General features: G+C 40.4%; 1 pseudogene; it reads right to left on the bottom strand.

The window, feature by feature from the left end:
- Window positions 1–319: 319 nt before the first annotated feature.
- Window positions 320–10,193, bottom strand: LOC120622784 (NEDD4-like E3 ubiquitin-protein ligase WWP2; annotated as a pseudogene).
- Window positions 10,194–17,286: the final 7,093 nt, after the last annotated feature.

Below are 17,286 nucleotides of genomic sequence, written 5' to 3'. Positions count from 1 at the left end.
TTTAAACAGAATCTCTTTTACTGGTAAAGACCCTGGACTTTCTCAGTCCAAACAGTTACCCAGAGTGGCCAGTCTCCTCCTGGCCTAACTACTCCAGGAGGTTTGGGCCCTCTGCTGCAGCCCTTGTACACTCATGCACACCTAGGATTGGTCTTAGGGGGAAGGAGGGCAAGCTTTGCAGAGTGTCAGCTCTCCAGACTGCCGTGGGTAATGGGGCCAAGGTGACCATAGGGCTTTATTCCAGACCGCCAGCAGTGGGTATGAGAGGGATGGGCAGGGCCTCTTGAAGTCAAGCTCTGCTGCCATCAGCCTGATAACATTGTGGTACCAAGCAGGGCCACTGTCTGCAGGAGCCTCCAGAGGCTGTAGCCAACGGCCTCTCAGGCAGGGAGTACTCATGACTACGTGTGCTCTGGGGGGCACGGGAGGGGGCAGCCTCAGTTACTCCTGTCTGAAGCCCTTGGTCTCCTCAATGGCTTACAGCAGCTTCTTTTTCAGTTGTTCTTAGCTCTTGCATGGTGAGAGGTCCAGATGGTTGAAACAGGTGTGGCTTCTGGGAAGCCAGGTTTCCTTACCACCACTGTCGATGCAAAACTTCTGTGGTCCATTGCTACCAATGAGTTCGGCCACCCCCCAGACAGGCAGACAGCAAGTCCCTGTAACAAATTTCAGCAGCTGGATACTTTTCTTATTGTCCATGTTCTTCATCACCTGCCAGAACCGCTGGATCTGCTTGCTGTTCTTGTAGTGCTGGTAGGTGGTATTCTTCAGCCAGCCGCTCGTGTCTGTCACCTGCATGTCACACAACTTCAGTTCCAGCTCTTTCTCATCAAAGCAGCGTGACCACTCCAGGGGGTCACCTGGATGAAGCCATCCAGGAAAGCCATTCGGTCAGCTCTTCCACATCCCAGGTGAAACGCCAGTCAGCAGCATCATGTATTCTTCCTGGCTCTCCTCTGTCACTCAGATGCTCTCACCACCTTCCTTCAGCTCATGAGTTGTCACCTTGCCCCAGATCTCCATGTCTGGGATGAAGTACAGCTCTAGGTCATACCTTTATGAGTTGTTCTCTTTCATCCAGATGACAGTGTTGTAGAATTCGGGTCAATGGATTCCAAGTCTTTCAGGGTTGGTCTCTTGTTGAGCATCTGCTTGTAGAAAGGGAGAGTGAAGGCTGTGTCAATGAACTTTCTTTCCATGGTACAAAGCCCTGACAATGAATCTGCCAATAAAGAGGAAGTAGGTGAGGTGGTCGGGGTTGATGGAAGAGGCAGGGTTGATCTGCAAGCAGTAATTGTCTTCCCCCGCATATTCAAATAAGCAATACATGGGGTTGAGCACCTCGTAAGACCGGAAGAAAAACTTCTCTCTGGCAATGCTTCCGTAGTCCAGGCCCTCCTCGCTGCACATGATGATGTAGAGCCCATGGCACAGACTGTAGGGTTTCATGTTCATGATCTGTTGGAAAGAATCCTCAGAAAGCATCTGCCTGGAAACTCTGATCTTCATGTGGCTGGGAAGGGCATTTGAATGGCAGAAGAAATGGTTGATACTTCTACTTAAAACTTCAGTCATAGGCACCGGGGGAACTTTGCCTGCTTCCCGACTCAAACCCCAAGCGAGGATCCTTAAAAGTGGTGGTGCGAATATTGTGGTCCACAAGGTAGTGCACCCCCTCGCTGGTGTGCTGCGTCTCTCACCCTGGGGGAAAAACTAGTTCCTGGATCATCCCCTGGGTCCAAGGGTCCTCCCACTGGGTAGTGCATGTGTTATGGTTAATGTAATACACCCACCCATTGTCTTAGTTCTTCCCCCAGGCAGCCAAAGAAGCGCTTGAAGGTTAGTGGAGGAATCTTTTGCTGAAGTGCTGCATGGTGCCCTGGAGCTGATTCTGCTGCGACGGCTGCTGCTGGTAGGTCAGCACATACTCTGCTGTGGGGCACTGCCAGGTGGTGGTCTGAGTGCTGTGATCCACATAGTAAAACCTGCCTCCTGGGTATGTGTGTTTCTCCCAGCCTGGAGGAAGAAGTCATTCCCAGGTGGTGGTTTTGGTATTGTGGTCAACATAGTAGACTTGCCCATTGGACAATCCTGGCTGTTCCCATCCAGTGGCCGAGCATCGGGGACCTGACACAGCCATGGGGAGTTGCTGAGTGCCTGAAGTGCTGGGCTGCTCTCCTTCAGCTGGTGTGGCTAGAGCAGAGAGAGACATTGCGATGGGGCTGTGAGTAATACTTGATGCTGCAGCAGGTGGGGATGTCACACCAAGAACATAAACAACATAGGGTTCTTCGAGATCAGTGACTGTAGCAGATTTGTCATTCACTGTGCCATTGGCCAAGCCACTGGGGCTTTGGTTTTTGGCCGGCTGGTGATGCCAGTTGCAGGGGTACCAGGGCTTTGCTATGGGTGTTCTGGCTGAACCACCCAAATGTCTGTGTATCCGGGATCTCCTACCAAGAACGTTTATGCTAGGGAGCTAGTGCTGGCTGTCCCACTGGATTCTCTCAAAGGTGTCCATGATCCATTTGTCACAGCACTGCCATTAGGCATGCTTCCCAGATCAACAGTGGCCTGTTCAGGTATTGGTACCTTTTTTCTAATAGCATTTGTTCTTTTTATGGCTCTGTGTCACATTTTGGTAATTCTCACAATATTTCAAACTTTATTATTATGTTCGTTATGACGATCCGTGATCAGTGATCTTTGATGTTACTATTGTAATTGTTTTGGGGCATCATGAACCATGCCCATATAAGATGGTGAATCAATATATGTGTGAGTTCTGACCGCTTTACTTACTGGCCCTTCCCCTGTCTCCCTCTCCTCAGGCCTCCCTATTCCACGAAACACAACAATATTGAAATTAGGCCAATTAATAACCCTCTAATGGCTTCTAAATGTTCAAGTTAAAGGAATAGTTGCCCATCTCTCACTTTAAATCAAAATCTAGAAATGATTAAGTTAGTAAGGAAGGCATGTCAAAAGCCAAGGTAGGCCAAAAATTAGGCTACTTGTGCCAAACAGTCGAGTTGTGAATGCAAAGGAAAAGTTCTTGAAGGAAATTAAAGTGCTTCTCCAATGAACACATGAATGATAAGAAAGTGAAACAATCTTATTGCTGATATGGAGAAAGTTGTAGTGGTTTGGATAGAAGATCTAGCCTGCCACAACATTCCCTTAAATCAAAGCCTGATCCAGAGCAAGGCCCTAACTCTCTTCAATTCTATGAAGGCTAAGAGGGGTAAGGAAGATGCAGAGCAAAGCTTGAAGCTAGCAGAGGTTGGTTGATGAGGTTTAAGGAAAGAAGTCCTCTTCATAACATTAAAGCACAAAGTGAAGCAGCAAACGTGGATGTAGAAGCAAGTTATCCAGAGATCTAGCTAAGATAATTCATGAAGATGGCTACACTAAACAACAGATTTTCAATCTAGATGAAACAGCCTTATTTTGGAAGAAAATGCTATCTAGGACTTTCATAGCTAGAGAGAAGTCAGTGCCTAGCTTCGAAGCTTCAAAGAATAGGCTGACTCTCTTGTTAGGGGCTAATGCAGCTGGTGACTATAAGTTGAAGCCAATGTTCATTTACCATTCTGAAAATCCTAGGGTCCTTAAGAATGATGCTTAATCTACTCTGCCTGTGCTGTATGAATGGAACAATAAAGCTTGGATGATGGCATATCTGTTTACAATATGGTTTACTGAATATTTTAAGCATACTGTTGAGACCTACTGCTTAGAAAAAAGATTTTTTTCAAAATATTACTGTTCATTGACAATGCACCTGGTCATCCAAGAGCTCTGATGGAGAGATACAAGATTAATGTTGTTGTCTTGCCTTCTAACACAACATTCAACCCATAGATCAAGGAGTAATGTTGATTTCAGGTCTTATTATTTAAGAAATACATTTCATAAAGCTATAGCTGCCATAGGTAGGGATTTCTCTAATGGATCTGGACAAGGTAAATTGAAAACCTTCCGGAAAGGAATCATCATTCTAGAGGTTAGTAAGAACATTTGTGAAGCTTCTAGTAAAGATAGCAGAGAAGATAAACACTATTCTTGCTTCCTTTCACTGACCACATCAAATTTACACTAAACTACAGAACAATCATCATTGAGAATTGCTTGAAGTCTAGCTGAACAGAAGTCCTATAACTGAACATATACAGAAGAAGCTACTTTGAGACTGGTTAGGAGGGATGGAGATGCTGAGTGGATTGGTCCCACACCCATGTGTGGCAGTTAAAAATCTGGAAGGATATCTTGGCTGCAGAGCTCCCCCCTGAGGAGCCCCAAACCAGGCTTCCCAGTCCAGTGTTCCAGTGCCAGGAAGAGAAGTCCCTACAACTTCTGGCTGTAAAAGCTAGCAAGGATTGTGACTGACTGAGACAGAGGACTGCTGGAGTCCCAGGTGTTCCTCTTAAAGAGCCCATGTGTGTGGACTTACTTGCTGATGGACTCACTTGCTCTGAGCTCCAGCGCTGGGACAGCAGCTCAAAAGGCTCCAGGGACATATGGGGAGGAACTGAAAGAATTACCTGGTTTCAGGGTGAGGGTTGGAGGGTTGGAGGGTTGGAGGGGCAAGTTCCTCCCATTGTTTCTTTGTTGAACCCTCCCCAATCCAGCATGCAGATATGATGCGAATCATATCTGAGTCTCCATCAACCTGGCTAAGATCATTTGTCCCACCCTGGCGATGCCCGGAGACCCTGCCCCATCAACTGCAGGCCCACCAAAGCTGCTTCCATTGTCTTTTCCATACAAACTGCCTGTCTTGGCTCATGCTGCAGACTTTTCTAAAATCTTTCAAAGCTTCACAAACCCCAAACAAGCAGGCCCCATACCTCTTGCTAAGCAGCCCTAAGCCCAACAATAGTGACAGCCAGCCTCAGTTTGCAGCTTAGCCTCTCCCAGGCACCTCCAAGCCCAGCACAAGTGGCAACCATCTTCAGATCACTTGGAAGCTCATACCAAGTGGCCCTGGGCAGGGCACAGGCAGTGGCTGACTTTGGCCTGCAACAGAGTCCCTCCCAAGAGACCCCAGAACCAACACACCCTGTGGCCAGCTTCAGACCAGAGCACCACCCAACCACCTCCACAAGCAACACACCCAAAGGACAGACTAGGCAGGCACCAGAGTCCTGCTAAAGTGAATGCTGCTCCATAGGGTCAGCCCCTGCACAACAGCTCCTCCACTGTAGTCATGGCCAGTCTTCACAACCAATCAGCCTAAGGGATCCCTTCCACTGACCTGCCAATAGCAGCCAAGGCTGTGTCAATGAACTTTCCATGGTACAAAGCCAGGGCACACATAACCCACCTGGAGAAAGCGGTGACCAGGGAGACTGAGCCACTGGGCACCTACTACATAAGGCCATTCTACTAAAACTGGGAGACATAGCGGCTCTACCTAATACATAGAAACAAACACAGGGAGGCAGCCAAAATGGGGAGCGAAGAAACATGTCCCAGATGAAAGACTAGAACAAAGTTCCAGAGAAAGAACTAAACAAAATGGAGACAAGCAATCTACCAGTTGCAGAGTTCAAAACACTAGTTATAAGAATACTCAATGATCTCTTTGAGAACTTCAACAAAGAGATAAGAAACATAAAAATGAAGATAGAAAACATAAAAAAAAGAACCGGTCAGAAATGAAGACTAAAATAACTGAAATGAAGGTTACAGTAGAAGGAATCAACAGTAGATTAGATGAAGCAGGGTCTTGAATCAGCAATTTGGAAGATAAGGTAGCAGAAAACCCCAGTCAAAAATAGTAACAAGAAAAAAAGAATTTAAAAAAGTGAGGATGGATTAAGGGGTTTCTGGGACAACATCAAGCATATCAGCATTTGCATCACAGGAATTGAAAATCTATTTGAAGAAATAATGACAGAAAACTTCCCTAACCTGGTAAAAGAAATAGACATATAAGTCCAGAAAGCACAGAGTCCCAAACGAGATGAGTCCCAAAAGTTTATTAACCTAGCTGATAAAACAATGGCAGAGTTTGAGAGGATTGACTCCAATTTGTTAAGAATTTCACTATGGGTATAATGCTATCAAACAGCATCACATGCTACAGAGAAATCATTCGTGAAAGGAAGAGTCAATTGATGTGGCAAACTTCATGGTTATCTTATTTTTAAAAATTACCACGGCTGACAAAACCTTCAGCAACCACCACCTGATCAATCAGTAGCCATCAACATTGATGCAGACCCTCCACCAGCAAACAAATTACGATTTACTGAAGGCTCAGAAGATGGTTAGTATTTTTTAGCAATACAGTATTTTCAAATTAAAGTATGTACTTTTTTTTTTTTTTAGGAATAATGCTATTGCGCACTTAACAGACTGCAATGTAATGTAAACATAACTTATATGTACTGAGAAATAAAAAAATTCATGTGATTTGCTTTATTGCCATATTCATTTTATTGAAGTGGTCTGGATACTAAACAGGCACTACTTCCAAGGTATACCTGTATTTAACTTATGATAAAGCTGACAAATGCAGAGAGGTAAGGAAAGAATGGCTTTTTTCAATAAATGATGCAAATAATTGGATATCTTCATGGGGAAAAAAAAATGAATCTTGACCACTATCTCAGATTGTACATAAGAATGAATTCCTGTCATGTTGGTACTCTAAATGTGAACTTTAGAACAACAATATTTCTAGAAGAAAATATAGGAGATCCACATTACCATGAGGTAAGCAAAATTTTCTTGAATAGAACAGAAAACATAAAGAAAAAGATTGATAAGTTGTATTATATTAAAATTAGGAACTTCTGCTCATGAAAAGTCACTATTAAAAGAGTAATAAGGCAAGCCACAGAATGGGAGATGGTATTTGCTGACATATGCTTGACAAAGGACCTATATATAAAATATATAAAGAACTTTTACAAATCAAAAAATACATCCAATAGAAAAAGATTTGAATTGGCAGTTTACCAAAGAGAATCTCCAAATGGTCATTAAGCATAGAAAAAGTCACTCTATTGCATTAGGTATAAGGGAAATGCAAATCAATAAAACAATAAACTATCACTGCATGCCTTCCCCGCAATGGCTAAAATTAAAATGACTGACAATACCACTTTTCGGCGAAGATGTGAAGTGGAGTGTATATCAGTTTGCTTGAGCTGCCATAACAAAATAACCACAGACTAGGTGGTTTGAACAACAGAAATTTATTTCCTCACAGTTTTGGAGGCTAGAAGTCCAAGATTGGTTCCTTCTGAGACCTCTGTCCTTGGCGTGTAGATGGCCATCTTCTCTGTGTCCTCGCATGATCTTCCCTCTGTGTCTGTGTCTTAATTTCCTCTTCCTATGAGGACACTAGTCATATTGGATTATGGGCCATTCCATTGGCCTTATTTAATCACCTCTTTAGAGACCTTATTGCCAAATACAGTCACATTCTGGAGTATTGGGGGTTAGGATCTCAACATAAATTTTAGGAGAATACAATGCAGCCCATAACCTGGTACACCTGGGCTTCTCCTACATGGAAGTGTAAATTGACATAACTGCTTTGGAAAATGGTTGGGCAACATCTATGAAAGCTGAGCAGACACACACCCTGTGACCCAGGGAGGATTCCATTTCTAGGTATATATGCAACAGAAATGCACACATGTGCACATCAAAAGACATGTACGAGAATGTTCATGGAGGTATTTGTAATTACCCCAAATTGGAAACTTCCCAAATATCCACAATAGGTAAATGGATAGATACATTTTGGTTTATTCATACAGTAGAATTCTACAGAATAATAAAAATAAAATATCTATTGCTACATAGGTGAATCTCATGAACATAATTTTGACTGAAAGGAGCCAGATATGAAAGCATACATTCTGTATATTCTATAGAATTGCACTTACATCACGTTCAAAAACAGGCAAAACTACTTCATGGTGTTCAAGGAGGAAGTAAGACAGTGACCGGGGGTTGGCTTCTGTTCCTTGGTCTACGTGCTCACCTCGTGCAATTACATTGAGTTGTGCACTTAAAATCTGTGCAATTGTTCTCAGTACATCAACCCATTAAAAAAAATAAAGCACCTCAACCCAGACTGATAATAGTTTGCAAATGATTAACAAAAAAAATCTTTGTCAGGACAACTGCAATATCCCTGTTGTCTATCCTTGCCAAGTAGGAGGCCACGAGGTCAAATCAGCGTCATTCTCTCCAAGCTGCTGATAGCATTTGTAATTCATCTCCTCAGCAACAATTTGGAAAATTTCTCCCAAAAGACTACAGTTCCCAGGTCAAAGGAACATTAAATTGACTATCTTTAGAGGAGCTTAGATGAGGGACTACTTTTTATTACGGAATTGGGGGAAAAAAAGGAGACAGGAGAGAAAACAACTTGAGTAAACAAGACAAGAATAGATTCCAGCAAATTTACCCAGACAGCGTCTTGATCCCAGAGGAATCTAAAACTCATTTTCAGTGAAGATCCCTCTTAAGGATGAAGTTTCTTTATTCCCAACTGATTATTTAGCTGAATCTGGGCGGTAAGTGTCCCGAAGCTGCTGACTTTGCAGTTACCCTTCCCAAACCTTTCTCTTCCCAGATCCCATGGAGACCAGTAATCAAAGCAAGGTTTCCCCTCCTCTTCCTTATCCCACAGGGCGCAGCTGCAGCTTTGGAGTTCTTTAGTTTGGTGTAACAGGAAAAAAAAAATCGAGCTAAAAGAAATTGAGAGCTACCCTTGGAACTCTTAAGATTTGGCATCTGTGTACCTCATGTGACTCTGGGAGAATTCTGTGTCAAAAAGAGGATTGTTTTTCATGACAATCTTGGTTTTACGACTATCCCAGTAATTACAGGTGGGAATTTCCTCCTATGCTGGTGCCTCCTTGGCCCAATGCCACGACCCTTCTCTCTTTCAGGCTAATGAGAGCAAAATCCTGGCAGATCTCAAGGGAGCTTTTGGAAATAGGTGTGGTGGTTACTAAATCTATGTACAAGAGAGCACACTCTATTCTCAGGTGTATCCCACTCACTCTTGTTTGGACATGTTTCGAATGGATAGGCCCCTTTTAAAAAATAATTCGCTAAGTATGTAGTTTGGGTGGGTTTCACTTAAATTTTTTAAAAAAATTTCTCCCTGCAAGAACAAATTTCTTGTTAAAAGAAGACAACTTACTTTTTTCCTTAGTGTACGTCTGGCTGCCTCTCTGAGGACATATCCTATTTATAATCCTTGAGAAGCAGGGTGGGGAGAAGGGGAGGAGACAGTTCCCAAAAGAAAGACTGTGATTATGCCTACAAATCACGTCCTAAGAGAAAAAAATGATACCTGGCAGTTTTCAGAGTAATGCGACACCTACAGAAAGCCATTCTAGATCGTTTTGTTCTCATGGCACATTTCAGGGCTTTGATTCTCTTGATTAGACTCTATAAGTCTTTACTCTCACACAGCCTTCTCACTGAGGCCCATGTCGAGCACCTATTTAAATGTTCTCAGTCCCACACCCAGTCCTCCTTAGACTCCTCTGTTTGTCCCCACAACATTTACCACCTTTTAATTCGGTGTTCAGTTTATCTCTGTTTTCTGTCTCTTGTTGGTGGCCTGTCTCCCCTTGCTAGAATGTGACCTCAGAAAGGCGAGGGTCCGCCTCTGATTTATGCCCCGGGTGCATAGTAAATGCCTAGGACTGTGCCTTCACACAGTAAGCCCTCAATAAATACTTGTTGACATTTGAAAATTCAGTACTTTAATTAACCAAGTGCCGAGATTTTAAATTTTTTTTTGCCTCAAATCAAACTAAAAACTTCAATTAAAGAGTCTTTGCTGTCACCTCAAAGGATATGGGATACGGTAACATATTTTCCAGACACAGCATCAGGTTGCGCTATTCATTTTTCATAATACCATTTAGAACAAATTATTAATAAATGTTAGTCTTCTAATATCAAGGTATAAAAATCTGAAAATTAAAAAACATATGTATGTGCTACATACATATGCTATGTTGTAAAGCAAATTTGGGTTTAATCAAAGATTCTCTAAAGACAAACTTAAAGACACGACACATTTGTCTTTAATCATGGCATGAAGTGTCTGTTTGAGGAACACCATATGAAAAAGTCCATGCCCAATTATAATTGTTAAAACTGTGTTTTGGATGCCTGGTAGGTGCCAGATACTTTACCTGCATTGCTTCTAATTTCCCCCCAAACCCGTTAAGGTAGGTATTATCACCCACATCTATAGATGAGGAAACCGATGCCCAGAAAGGACAAATAACTGCCCCCAAATCACACAGATCTCAGATGAGAGCGTGGGTTTTCTCAACTCCAGGGTCTGTCCCCAGACACTGCTAGTTCTCCAGAAAATAGTGCAATGTGATTTCACGTGATAGTCACATATGTCATTGGTTTTATATTCTCAGTCAACACATATGTTTTGAGTAATTGTTATGTTCAGAGCCCTGTGCCGACTTCCTCGGAGATCGCTGTAAGGGGCTTGCCATCTTGCTGGGAGGTACTCATGAACCCCGGGCACACTATGTGATGTGACAGCTGATGGGATCCATGTTGATGCTGTGGGAGTTCTGAAGAGAGAGAAGCTCTCATGGGCCGGGATCCTGGAGCCTAACCACAGGTGTACCTTTGCCTTCTCAGCCAAGCAGGGCCATTGATTGGTTCTGGCTGCCAAACTTCTAGCTCTCCTCACAGTGGTACCTCAGTCCTCATGAGAAGTGAACTGTGTGGTCTCTGCACAGGGGTAACTCTAGGACACTGCCTCCCATTGCCCCCCACCCCCACCCCAGCTCTGTGGAAGCTGAAGAGACAAATCCTTCCTGTCTTAGATGCTGCAAGGTGGAAAGAGGCATGGGACCCATGCTCGGCCAATTGCAGGCCCATTACCAGGACCTGGGATCTTGAGTGAATGATGCAAGGACAGTGGACCATCTGCTGATAGCAATGACCGTGGTGAGTAGAGGCCAAAGTGAAGCAGCCGCATCTTAATTGGGCTGCTCCAGGGATGAGGCAGTGGCCCAGGTCCCAGCAAGTTGGGGAGCCCACAAGAGCTTCCCATAAACTCCTTCGTAGTTGACACAGTCCTAAATTTATTACCAGTCTTTACTGGAAAAGCGTTTCTTTTCTTTTACCCTTTATCCTGAATCTAACACTGATGGATCTAGCTCATGAAAAAAACACCCTGAGGACAATCATCACTGAGTCAGAAGGTGAAGTCTGCTTTTAGGAAATTGTTTGCCTGCTCTGATGCTTTCTCTACAGGCTGAATTAAGCTGAGAAAATTCAGGGTTTTCTTCATTCCTTGAAGTGACATAAAGCTTGGTGATCACACAAGAAGCCAGCGAGAGTCACAGAGTCATGGGAGACCTCAGGCCCTCAGGTTAAGCAGGATGCCTGGTCTCGAAACCATGACAGAATTAAGCCTGGGATGACCCATTTACTGGGTGAGTGCTATACAGCTCCGGCACTGTTCGTTACCTTCCACAGAGTCTATTTTCAGAGCACATCTGCCCCTGTAAATTCTCTGCACCCACAGTTAGTATGCAACTGTAATTTGAATTCTTCAAAGCCAATCATTCTAGTTCCTTTTTTTTTTAACTCAGTTTTTTATTTTAAGTTGTTATGGGAAAATAACTCTTAATAAATCTTTTTAAGCACTGGGAACTAGGGCAATTACTGACGTTTTAAGAATTACTGAAACATTTAAAGTTTTTGATTTACGTTCTAAAGGACATAAGTAATCCTTTTTTCTTATTATTTTTTTTCTTTTTGGAAGGGCTTCAGTTAATTTTAAGGACAGACATTGGACCTGCAGACTGTTCAAGTTTAATTAATTATCTGGTTTTGCTCACAACAGTCACACCTTCAAAACACTGAGGTGTAGCTAACCATCTGAGATTCTCCCACACTGGAATAATTGGACACGCCCTTTGGGCCATGACAGATACATGTACAGGGTGAATTATAAGAAGGGAAGGCACACCTCCCAGAGGGAAATCAAGTTTTGTTTGTTTGTTAGTAACTCATCTCTTTAACCATGTGTTAAATAGTCAACCCCTGATGCAAATATTTAAAATCCTGAGGTAGTACCTTGAAGCAAAAATATATAAGTCGGGTTAACCAATTGCATTAGTATTTTTGTACCATAACTTAGATTAGAAAATCTCACAGCTGGAAAAAGCAATGGTGGAAAGATCCCAAGGATAGTGTGGCCCAGAAATCCATGGATGGGCAAACCCGAGAAGGCTGGGCAATGGGTTTCTTTCAGTTTATGATCAACAGGAAGCTGAAAGCGAGTCAGCTTCGGCCACTGGAGAGGTCCACCTGTGCCAAGTGGTATTCATGTGAATTGTTTACTGCATTAGAGCATACACTCAAAAATTAGCACAGAGTTTATGATTCATACTTTATTTAACTTGCAAAAAAAAAAACTTTTATTTTTCCATGCATTGATAAACTTAAAAAAATAAAGTAAGAGGAAAATACTTGACCTTGAAGCCTCTCTTGGAAAAGCTGCTTAGGCTACTTGTAGTAAGGCAAAAGATAGAACGTGACAATGCCATGTCAATCATTGTTGAGAACCAAACCCTTTCTATTTACCCCATACATGGAAATATTACACCAGGTTTTAAAAAATACTGGAAGCCTTATCAGAGTCACAGTTGAGTAATGGTATGTAGGTCTGGAGTACAAATATAAAAATAAGTGTTAGAACAGGCCATGACATGCCGCATGCACCACCAGATCCATCTTTTCTTTGGCATAGAAGTTTGGAATTTACCGCTCCAAGGAAAAAAACTGGCTTGTCTATCCAAACCGTGGACACTGATACTGGCAACCAGCTCAGTAACAACTTTCATGTGTGACTCAAGTGGTTTCTAAAAGACAAGAGAGCCTGTGAGGCTCAGGTACTGTTGCCAATGGTGCATCTTCTAGCCCTGTTTCCAACAAGTATCAACTGTAATCAAGAGAAGCTGGTTTCTTTGGAGACGCCCTATATGAGGTAAGAGAGAGGGGGGCAGCTACAATAAGGCCTATGAACACCAAAGCTGGCTGGACAGAGCATACCAAAAGAGTGACTTCCACTTCATTATCATTGATGATTCAAGGAAAATCAAATGTTTGGACTCGAATGGCTGAGGCTAGGTGCAGTACTGTCAATAGGACCTGTGACTGTCTAGAGCTAATCTTCTATTTTCCAGTGCCCAGGCAAAACCGAAGTTGACAGTGTGTGCCCCCTACTCAGAGGACTCCACCAACACCAAGCCCTTCTGATGGGGGGCCAAGGTAGCAGCTAACTCATCTGTGAGTTGCTCCACGAGTTTGAAAGTGCCTCCAGACTTTTGCCTTCACCTTTTCAGCAATCAGAAGAAGAAATTCACACTAAGGAATCAATTGCTGATGAAAGGTTAACTTGTGGGAGGTCCTCATTATCCTGGGATAAATAGTAGCAAAAAAAAAGAAAAGAAATTGAGTGAATCTACTTAAAACTGGAACCAAAATTTCACTAAGTTTAGTGAAAAAAATGACAGGGGCTTTGCCTCAAAAATCGAACAAGCATTACAAAAGGTCAATTTTATATTTCAGAAAACTTGGGTTATTATTGTAATTATTCACAATTCTTAAGATGAACAAAGAATGAGCCAGGTGTTCTGTATATGGTGTGCGATGGTATTCCACAGATATCCCTTTAGATTTTTGCAGTGTGATGACAAAGAGTCACTTTATAGATAAAGAGCTTTCCAGACAAAAATAAGCTAAAGGAATTTATCAACAGCAAGCCAGTATTACAGAAAATGTTGGAAGACTTCTTCACGAAGAAAAAACATGTATCAAAAACAGGAATAAAGAACGGCAATAACCACATTCTTATCAAGTACCTCAAATGGAAAAGAATTAAGTTCTCCAACCAAAAGATAGGGAATTGAATGGATAAGAAAACAAGACCCCTACAAATCCTGCCTACAAGAGACTCACTGCAGATTGAAAGACACACACAGACTAAGGAAGAGCATGGAAAAAGATATTGCCTTGATGGACCTACAGGGTATTGTGCTGAATGAATTAAGTCAGATAGAGAAAGACAAATATCACATGATTTCACATGCATGTGGACTCTAAAGAACAAAAACAGAAATAAACTCAGAAACAGAGACCATTTTGACGGCTACTTAGATAGAAGGGGAGTTGGGGGGAATGGTGGAAAAAGGCAAAGAGATTAAGAAGTACAGATGGATAGTTACAAAACAGACATGGAGGTATAAAGTGTAGCATAAGGAAAATAGTTAATAATGTTAATAAATATGTAATGGGGGAGAGGAGTATTAGATTTAGTGGGGTGATCACTTTGTGAATTACATAGATCTCCAATCACAATGCTGTACATTGAAACTAATATATTATATTCCAACTATAATTGAAAAAAACTCATTGAATTGTACAATATAAATACGAGCATCTAATTGTCTATTATATTTCAATAAAGCTGAAAAAAAAGAGGGTCACTTTATTTATTTTCCAAGAAACTCCCTTAGCTATTTAACTCATTGTCTTTCATATCAGTATCTCTTATCCATTGATTTCCCTGCCTCAGTTATTAACCTGTCCGAATCTTGCCCTATCCACCTCTGTCAAAGTCTTTGCTTGTGATACAAGCAATCAATACGACTTCCAGAGAGTGTGAATTCTGGATTTTTTTTTTTTTGCAATTTCACTTTAGAGTAGATTTATTGTTTGTGTATCCTATTCCATTGCCAAGAAAAGACTGACCCCTCAGAATGGTCATTCGAAAGGCATAAGGGATCCCTTATTGAGAGATGTGTAAGTGAGGGTTAATTTAAACCATGGCCGATTCATTAACCATGGTCATTCATGTTTTCCTGTTATGACTACCTGTATGGCTACCTGAGCAACTTCCTAAACATCAGGCTTCGGATAAAGAAATTTTCTTTTACTTCTCAGAATGAAACAATTGCCTATTTATTCTTTTCCAATAAGACAATCTGTTAAAACTATGACTTTTCTTGAATAATTAAAGCTTTGACTATAGCCTCAAAATTTAATATATACTGTTCTCATAGTTATTCTCAAAATATAACTGAAATTGCCATTTTCATTATATCTAAAATTTATTATACTCAAAATATTTTTTTTACTATGGTAACATTGGTTAATAATATTATATAAGTTTCAGGTTTACAACAATATAATTTGATATCTGTATATACTATAGTGTGCTTACTACCAAAAATCTAGTTTCCATCCATCACCATCTATTCGATCCCCCTTTACCCATTTTACCCTTCCCCTACCTCGTTTCCTCTCTGGTAACCACCAATCTGCTATCTGTATCTATGGGTTTGTTTTTGTTTTCTTTCATTTGTTTGTTTCTTTTTTGTTTTATATTCCCTATATGAATGAAATCATATGGTTTTTGTCGTTTACCATCTGACTTATTTTACTTAGCATAATATCTGCACGATCCATCCATTAATATTGTTGCAAATGGCAATATTTCATCTTTTTTTAATGTTTGAGTAGTATTCCATTGTATATGTGTACTGTAAACTTGGGTTATCATCTTGTATCCTTTCCTTACCCCATTTAGCTTTGCTCCAAACTTCCTTCTACATAACGTTATTGTCAAATACATTGTATTTCTATGTATTATAGACCCAACAATGCAATTATATACACATTGTTTAAAAATCAATTTAGGGAATACAGAAGAAATATGAAATTATGTATTATCTTTTGCAATTACTACATAATTATCATTAGCAATATTGAGTGTGTGTGTGTGTGTGTGTGTGTGTGTGTGTATTCAAATTATTATCTGGAGTCACTTACTTTCTGCCTGAATATTTCTTGTCAGGTAGTTGCACGATCAACAAATTCCCTCAGGTTTTGTTAATCATAGAAAGCTTTTATTTTGCCTTTTTTGTTAAAAGGCAATTTTTCTGGATATAAGATTCTTATTTGACAATATTTTACTTTCAGCACTTTGAATACACCATCCTAGTGGATTCTGGCCTCCGTTGTTTCTGATGAAAAGTCCGCTGTTAATCTTATTGAGAATTCCTTGTATATGATGAGGTTTTTCTTTTTTTTTATGCTTTTATGATTTTATCTTTGTCTTTGACTTGCAATATTTTTACTATGATGTGTCTGGGTATGGATCTATTTGTCACACGTGGAGTTCATTGAGCTTCTTGGTTATGTAATGTTTTTTTCATTAAATTTGGAAAATTTCAGCCATTGTTTCTTCAAATACTTTTTAATGTTTCTTTCTCTCTTCCTTTTCTTCTAATTCCTTTGTGTGTATTTTGGTGCATTTAATGATGTCTCACATTTTTCTGAGGCTCCGTTCACTTTTCTTTCTTTTTTTTTTTTTGCTCTGTACTTCTGATTGGCGAATCTGTATTGATATATCTATATCTTCAATTTCACTGCCAACCTGAATCTTCTGTTGAGCCTTCTAGTGAAGTTTTCATTTTGATTATTGTACTTTTCAACTCCAGAATTTCTATGTGTTGCTGTTTAAGTGATTTTATCTTTTTGTTGATATTCTCTTTTTGATGTGACATTGTTATCATACTTTTATTTAATTCTTTAAGCATGGTTTCCTTTTGTTCTTTTAGCATATCTATAATAGCTGTTTTGAAGTTTTGTCTGCTATTTCACCATATGAACCCCTTCTAATTCATGTCTTTTAAAATATTTATCCCCTTGACCTTTTATAAAATAGTAGTTATATTAAAGTATCCAATTAAAAATGTGGTTTTGTACATTTTTCCCTTATATTTCTTAATTTTAGCTTTATAAAATTTGATGCTGTTATTAGACACATAAAAGTTTTTTTTCACTATGGTGTTATTACATATTGAGTAGTTATAAGTTAATATTTATAAAATATTAGTTATAAGTAATGATACAACATGTATCAGAGTATGTACCTATCGAATTAAAAAAACATTATCACTAATTTTTCACTTTATATTTTGAAAAATGAATTTGGAGGATTTACACTACCAGATATAAAAACTTATTATTACGTTACCATAAAATGTCAAGCGGTATTAGCACAAGGGTAGACAAACAGACAAATGGAACAGAACAAAGAGTCTAGAAATAAATCTACACATATGTAAACAATTTATGGTAAAAGTGACAAACATAGCAGTAGATTTGATTTGTAGAAGCTCATATATTAATAGTAAACCTGTATGTATTGCATATGTTATAAATATTTTCTCTCAATTTGTAGCT

This window comes from Pteropus medius, unplaced genomic scaffold (genome assembly GCF_902729225.1).
Source record: "Pteropus medius unplaced genomic scaffold, Ma_sr-lr_union100, whole genome shotgun sequence".
Lineage (NCBI taxonomy): Eukaryota > Metazoa > Chordata > Mammalia > Chiroptera > Pteropodidae > Pteropus > Pteropus medius.
Note: the sequence above shows the minus strand (reverse complement) of the source record. Positions and strands in the feature narration are given on the sequence as shown.